Source organism: Patiria miniata, unplaced genomic scaffold (assembly GCF_015706575.1).
Source record: "Patiria miniata isolate m_02_andy unplaced genomic scaffold, ASM1570657v1 HiC_scaffold_2, whole genome shotgun sequence".
Taxonomy (NCBI): Eukaryota; Metazoa; Echinodermata; class Asteroidea; order Valvatida; family Asterinidae; genus Patiria; species Patiria miniata.
In genome coordinates, this window is record NW_024037058.1 from 5,413,915 (window position 1) to 5,421,386 (window position 7,472).

Genomic DNA, 7,472 nt, shown 5'->3' on the forward strand with positions numbered 1-7,472 from the left:
AGATGATTATTTTGCTCACAACAATTTGAAGTGGTCATAAATTGCCTCAGATCACACCACAGAGCATCTAGAATACAACATTTTTCAGGACCCTTAATCGGGCTCTAGACCCCATGCTGTTAGGGCTTTGTGCTCGCATTAACTCTGTTCAAGATATGCCCCTCCTCCTACTTTTGAGAATCTGGAAATTCCACAAGCGATAGACACCTGTGTGAGTATCCTGACTGGAAACATATCAAAGGATATTAAAACAGGTGTCATCTGCAATAAGAGTCAGCTCAGAATAACTGCATCAGGTAGTTGACCCTGTGGCTTCTTTATGTTTACCTTTCTGATAAATTTGTCGGTAATCTTGCTAATTACAAGCTCTAGACTCTTGGATCCATTAGATGTAAAACACAGTCAGCAGGCTGTATTTGATTTCACTATGAGCACGTACCAAAGCTCTACATAAGTGGAATCTGGGGACTGCATATATTACCAGCCCAGAACCTTTGGATCCATTTGATATAAAACACTGCATTTGATTTTACTATGAGCACGTACCACAGTGCTATGTTATCGGAATTTGGGTACTGGTACTGCAAATATTACCAGCCCAACACCTATGAATCCATTTGATATAAAACACTGCATTTGATTTTACTATGAGCACGTACCAAAGCGCTACATAAGTGGAACCAGGGACTGCCAATGAGTGTACTCAAAATCAGGTGACATGGTCCGTGTTGATACAGAGGGGCGTATACATACAGTAGATCGCCATCTTTGTTCATTTCAACCATTGCCGTAAATTACACCAGAATGGGCAGATAGCAGTGGCTCATTTCATATGTACCTGAAGGTAAGATTTTGATTTGGTGGGTCTACCTGTAAGTCTGTCTGTACATTTGATATAAATCAGCAGCATCACATTATCTCATATGTCATGTACATGTAAACTCAGTATTTGCCAATTACAAGTGTATACCTACATGTATTTACTGGAAATTCAGGTGGATCCGTCAAACCTGTTAGAATACAGACATGTGGATTACATGAATCTCCTTGCATTCATGACAGAAATAAGTGACGTGCATTGTTTGTACTTACATGTTGTCTCTTACAAAATAAGTGTTAGACCTTTAAGAAGATTTGGCACAAGTGTAGCTTAGTAAATCACAAAATAATAATAAAACAACAAAAAATAAACCCAATTTGAAGGTAAGCCTTTTTTTTTTTAAATTAGTGCACTTTTCTTGCAGAAAAGTGGACTTTTTTGACAAGTCTACAATTGAAATATGGGCCAGTTAAAGAACTTATAAAATGTTTTTTTTTCGGTGCAGACAATATTTGGTTGCAGACTAATGCCCACCCCGATTCAAACCACCCAGCTGATCCGGGCAAGTTCAGAGGTGGAGTGATAAGACGTCTGCACTAAACAGGAGGTACTGGGTTCGAGTCCCACCTGAGTATTAAACAGTAAGACTGGCCTATTTTAAAACAAGTGCCCTTTTGTTAAACCAGAGTGCCCTTTTGTTACCAGCGGCCTTTTAAGAGTGCCTAGCTGTTTGGAATTTCATGCGACTGTCAGCAATTGTGCCACCCAAAAAAGTGCCACATATTGTCCATGATTGCACAAAATTTTCAGGAAAAAATACATTCTTACATTAAAAAGGTAACCATATTACACATGGGCATAGCCAACAGGGAAGGGGGATTAGTAAGGGTGTTATTAATTCCCCCTCCCAAAAAATATTTTGTATTGACTGCCTTTTCCATTGAAATGCCCTTTTTTTCACCAGCGCTTACCCCCCCCCAATAATTGTGAAGAGTGCCTTTATTTTGTTAACAAGTGCCCGTTTGACAAAAAGTCAGGCATTTTGTGTGCCAGGGGCCTTTACGAGTGCCTTTTATCTTTTTAATTTAGCACGTGTATTGCCCTAAAAAGTGCTATATGTTGTCCGTTAGTGTGCAACCTCGTTGGTTTTGAACAGCGCCCCCATCGTAAGATGATACCAGCCCCCCCCCCCACCACGTATGGGAGAATTTATGGGGGGGGGTTAAACATTTCTTTTTAAGAAATGTTTAACACCCCCCCCCCCCCATAAAAATGACCACAAGTTACACATTTTGTTGTCACTAATTGCTATTTTCTTCTTTAAAAAAATATAACATCAAGTTTGAATCAAGCATGTAATATGCTTCAATTTTATGAATACTCTACTTGACAAAAAAATTTCAACTTTGCATCTAACTTATTTCAACCAAATTATCATTTTAAGTTCAAATATATGTAACTACAAACATTTTACTTAATGTGCTTCATTTGTAGATTAAAGGTCTCTCATTTCACATCAAGTGGAGATGGCATCAAATGTTACAGCCCAATCAGTGTTGGAGAAGATCAGTGTGGATCATCTGGAATGCTACATCTGCACCAACCGTTTCAGGCAGCCCAAACTGCTGGACTGTTTGCATAGTTTTTGCCTGCAATGCCTCCAAGAGCTCATACAGAGCCAAGATCCTAGTGGTACAAAGCTGACATGTCCTTTTTGTCAAAAAATAAAAAACATAATGAAGGGATTGGAAAGGATCATTGAGGAATAATGTCTGGATGATAAAACATGGAGGGAAGGGACTTAGGAGGGGTTTTTAGGGATGGGAATTAAAAGGACAACACATATTGGGTCTGAACAACAAGGTAAACTGTATACATTTGGGATTTACTTAAAAGACAGAATGGATAATTGAAAGATAATTAAAAAAATTTTTTGATTAGTTTCATGAACAACTAAGAACAAGTGATTCGTGAATCAGACTTGGACTCGAGGATTGTGACTCAAGACTCGGACTCGAGGTTTGTGACTCGGGACTCAGAATCGACCTTGGTGACTCGACTACAACACTGACATAATCTACTTATAACCACTGATGCCTGACACTGTCTTGCTATTCATGGCAGGCAGTGGGTAGTTGATAGTATCTACTTTTGTGGATATTCTTAGCCGACTGTTCTGAAAACTACATGCTTTAGTTTAGAATGCTGGAGCACTATATAATAAACTTCTATGAATTTTAAAGTGGAGTCAGAAAATGCTTTATTGCCACAAACTCTGGACAATTCCTCACACTAGGAAAATGAACATGCTGTAACTCCACGAATATTACACAATCAACCTGCCAGCATGTGGCCAGTGAGTTTTGGAGCGACTGCAGTATATTTGTACCCCAAGACCTATGCCCAGTCCTTTATGACATACTCACGTTCATATCGCTAACAAGTGTAGGGGTTGAATCGATCCCGATGGTGCAATAAAATGATGAAAACAGTCCCCTTTCCGTACCGAAGCTACAGTTTGAGTTTTAACGAACGAAGCTTTGTTAGCGTGACGTCAGAGTTTTTTGGTCTGGGAACCACAGACGTCTTTATAGTGCATATCGCGAGCGGCGTCAGACGGCCAATCACGAGACCACGTGATAATGCTGCTAATAATTTGGAATTGCACTTATGATCCGGACATAAGGAGTGCCCGGAGCGTCAGTGCGATACTAAATTATCCGCAGCATTTATCACCCGCGATATGAACTACAAAAACGGTGTCTGTGGTCGGTTTTCAGACCAAAAGGCTCTGACGTCACACCAACAACGCTTCGCGCGCGTGTACGTTAAAACATTGAAATACAGTAATGGCAATAAACTCCCTGTGAAAATTTTCTTTCTGGCATGCTGTAATTTTCAGAAAACAGTAAAACAAGGCAATTTTCAATGAGACATCAACTGAGTTGTAAGGTTTGTTCATGTAATTTGAAGAATCTGTGAATGGGTGCATGCAAGCACTGACATGACACACAAGCACGCGCCGTTGCTAACTATAATTTATTGGTTCGTTGCGTGGCATTGCGTAGCTGCAATTGGCTGAATGAGAACATGTCCCGGATGCTGATTTTGGGCGCAATTCAACACGTGACTCTGCAACTTTTGATTTGAAATCGAGATCCCAGTATATTGGTTTCTTGGAATGTACAGCAATTACTGAGCTAAAATGTTCTCAGGTTAGTTGTTAAACATCCATCTGCAGATTTTGACCACTTTTGTTGCTTCCAGGAAAAAAAAATGCCTGAATGACAGGACCTCTCTTACCCTTATGACTTTACACCAACCCCTTTTGAATACATACAGATTTCAAATAGACTGACACCACATATTGATGTTGTGTTACCTGTTTGTCAGTCTGTGATGTGTAGAGGTGGGTGTGGCTCTCCCCAATCTCAGCATTCATCTCAGCAATGGACCAATCAGCCTATGGAAGGCAAAAAATATAAATGAATATTCAAAATAAGTGCCGAATGAACTGAACTGGGATGTAATAGAAGAGTAAGCTTTAAAAATGTGAGTTTTGGAAATTTTGTAACAAAGCGCTGCTGAAGCTGAATCACTGAAAGAAATAAGTTTTGTTATGATGAATATAATTTAAATGAACTATGCAAGCGTAGCGCTGTTGAATGCTATATTTTTTGTGTGTAAAACACCAACCGCACACTAGCTACAAAATGTTGATAAATATAAAGTAAGTGAAGGAAAATGAAACCGACAACAAAACAAAAGTACGTTCCAAAACTAATTACTGTCAGTTCATTTTTGAAAAAACAACAAAACAAAAGTACATTCCAAAACTAATTACTGTCAGTTCATTTTTTACCTCTTTATTTTTGTTTATTTTTGTTCTACACAACAGACTTGAGTATCCATGGGCGTCAATCAGAGGGGATGGCGGGATAAGTCCCCCCTCCCAACTTTTTTAAAGTCGGGGGATATCATATCGTTTGTGTCCCCCCCCCCCCACACTTTTTTAGCCTCCGAATGAAAATTGTTGCCAACATAATGATTCTATAGCTCACAATCGCTGATGACTCCAAACTCAAAAATAAATGATTATTTTGCTCACAACAATTTGAAGTGGTCAGAAATTGCCTCAGATCACACCACAGAGCATCTAGAATACAACATTTTCCGGGGGCCTTAAGCTGGCTCTAGACCCCATGCTGTTAGGGCTTCGCGCTCGCATTAACTCTGTTGAAGAAATGCCCCTCCCCCTACTTTTGAGAATCTGGAAATTCCACAAGCGATAGACACCTGTGTGAGTATCCCGACTGGAAACATATCAAAGGATATTAAAACAGGTGTCATCTGCAATGAAAGTCAGCTCAGAATAACTGCATCAGGTAATTGACCCTGTGGCTTCTTTATGTTTACCTTTCTGATAAAACTGTCCATAATCTTGCTAATTACAAGCTCTGGACTCTTGGATCCATTAGATATAAAACACAGTCAGCATGCTGTATTTGATTTCACTATGAGCACGTACCAATTAAAGCTCTACGTAAGTGGAAAAGTGGGGACTGCAAATATTACCAGCCAAACACCTTTGGATCCATTTGATATAAAACATTGCATTTGATTTTACTGTGAGCACGTACCAAAGTGCTATGTTATCAGAATTTGGGTACTGGTACTGCAAATATTACCAGCCCAACACCTTTGGATCCATTTGATATAAAACACTGTATTTGATTTTACTATGAGCACGTACCAAAGCTCTACAGAAGTGGAATCCAGGGACTGCAAATGACTGAACTCAAAATCAGGTGACATGGTCTGTGTTGATACAGAGGGGCGTATACATAGAACGCCATCTTTGTTCATTTCAACCATTGCCGTAAGTGACATCAGAATGGGCAGATAGCAGTGGTTCATTTCATGTGTACCTTAAGGTAAGATTTTGTGGGTCTACCTGTAAGTCTGTCTATACATCTGATATAAATCACCAGCATCACATTATCTCATATGAAGTACATGTACGTAATAACTCAGTATTTGCCAATTACAAGTGTATACGTATTTACTGGAAATTCAGGTGGATCCATCAAACCTGTTAGAATACAGACATGTGGAATACATGAATATCCTTATATTTATGACAGAAATAAGTGATGTATTGTTTGTACATTTACATGTAGTCTTACAAAACAAGTGTTGGACCTTTAAGAAGATTCGGCACAGACGTAGCTTAGTGAATCACAAAATAATAATAAAACAAACAAAACAATAAAACTGATGTGAAGGTAAATGTTTTTTTAATGATATTTCTTAACTCTAAAAGGGCTGGGGGGGGGGAATCCCTCAACATTTTCAGCGATAGCCTCTAAAAAAGAATTTTTTCAGGACCCGAGCTGTTATGACTTTTAAGCCTCAAGCTTTGTGCATCTTCTGATACCAAAAACATACAAATCAGACCACAGGCTGCTGCGTTGCTATGCGCCATGAAAACTGAATTTTCCCATAAACATGATGTACACAGAGCAGAATTGCCATTCCTACATATGAATAATTAATTAGCCATAATACCCTTTGATCTATAGTCATGAAATTTCTTGGGTATGTTTAAGAAGAGTTGCTCTATGCATGTACGGAGTTTCAAAATTTTTCGTCACTCGATGGTTGAGCTGAGTGATGGTCAAAATAACCCACCCCTTTCAGGGTTAAAGGAAAGTGGACTTTGAGTCTACGATTTGAAATATGAGCCAGTTAAAGTACTTGAAATATGTTGGGTTTTTTTTCGGTGCAGACAATATTTGGTTGCAGACTCCTGCCCACCTGGACTCAAACCACCCAGCTGACCCAGGCAAGCTCAGAGGTTGAGTGGTAAGACATTTGCACTGAACAGGAGGTACTTGGTTTGAGCCCCACCTGAGTATTAAACAGTAAGACTGACCAGATTTGATATACAAGTGCCCTTTTACATCATCGTTTATCAAACCCCCCACCCCCATATTTGTAAAGAGTGCCCTTTGTTTTTCAACAAGGTCCTTTTTTTAAATCAGTGCCTTTTTGGTTACCAGCGGCCATTTACAAGTGCCCTTTTAAAAAAATTCTGCGCGACCGTCGGCATTTGTTTTTCATTGAAAACTTTATTACTGAGACCTACTTTTGTTTGACTTGTTATGAACTTTATTACAACATACTTGAGACGTAGAAAATGTCCTGTAACAGCTGAAAATAATTCTTTAATATTGCATTTATCAGGACAAAATGTGCTCTTATATGAACAAGGCAACCCTATTACACATTTGTTGTAACTAATTGTTACTTTCTTTTGGAAAAAAAAACATAACATCAGGTTTGAATCAAGCATATACTATGTGAATAAACCTTCAATTTTATGAACACTCTACTTGACAAAAAGTTTTCAACTATAAGCTATGGCTCTAAACTTATTTCAACCAAATTATCATTTGAAGTTGAAATACGTGTTATTCCAAAACCTTTTACTTAATGTGCTTCATTTTCAGGTTAAAGGTCCATCCTATCGCACCAAGCCCAACAGTGAAGATGGCATCTAATGTTACAGCCCAATCAGTGTTGGAGAAGATTAGTGTGGATCATCTGGAATGCTCCATCTGCACCAACCGTTTCAGGCAGCCCAAACTGC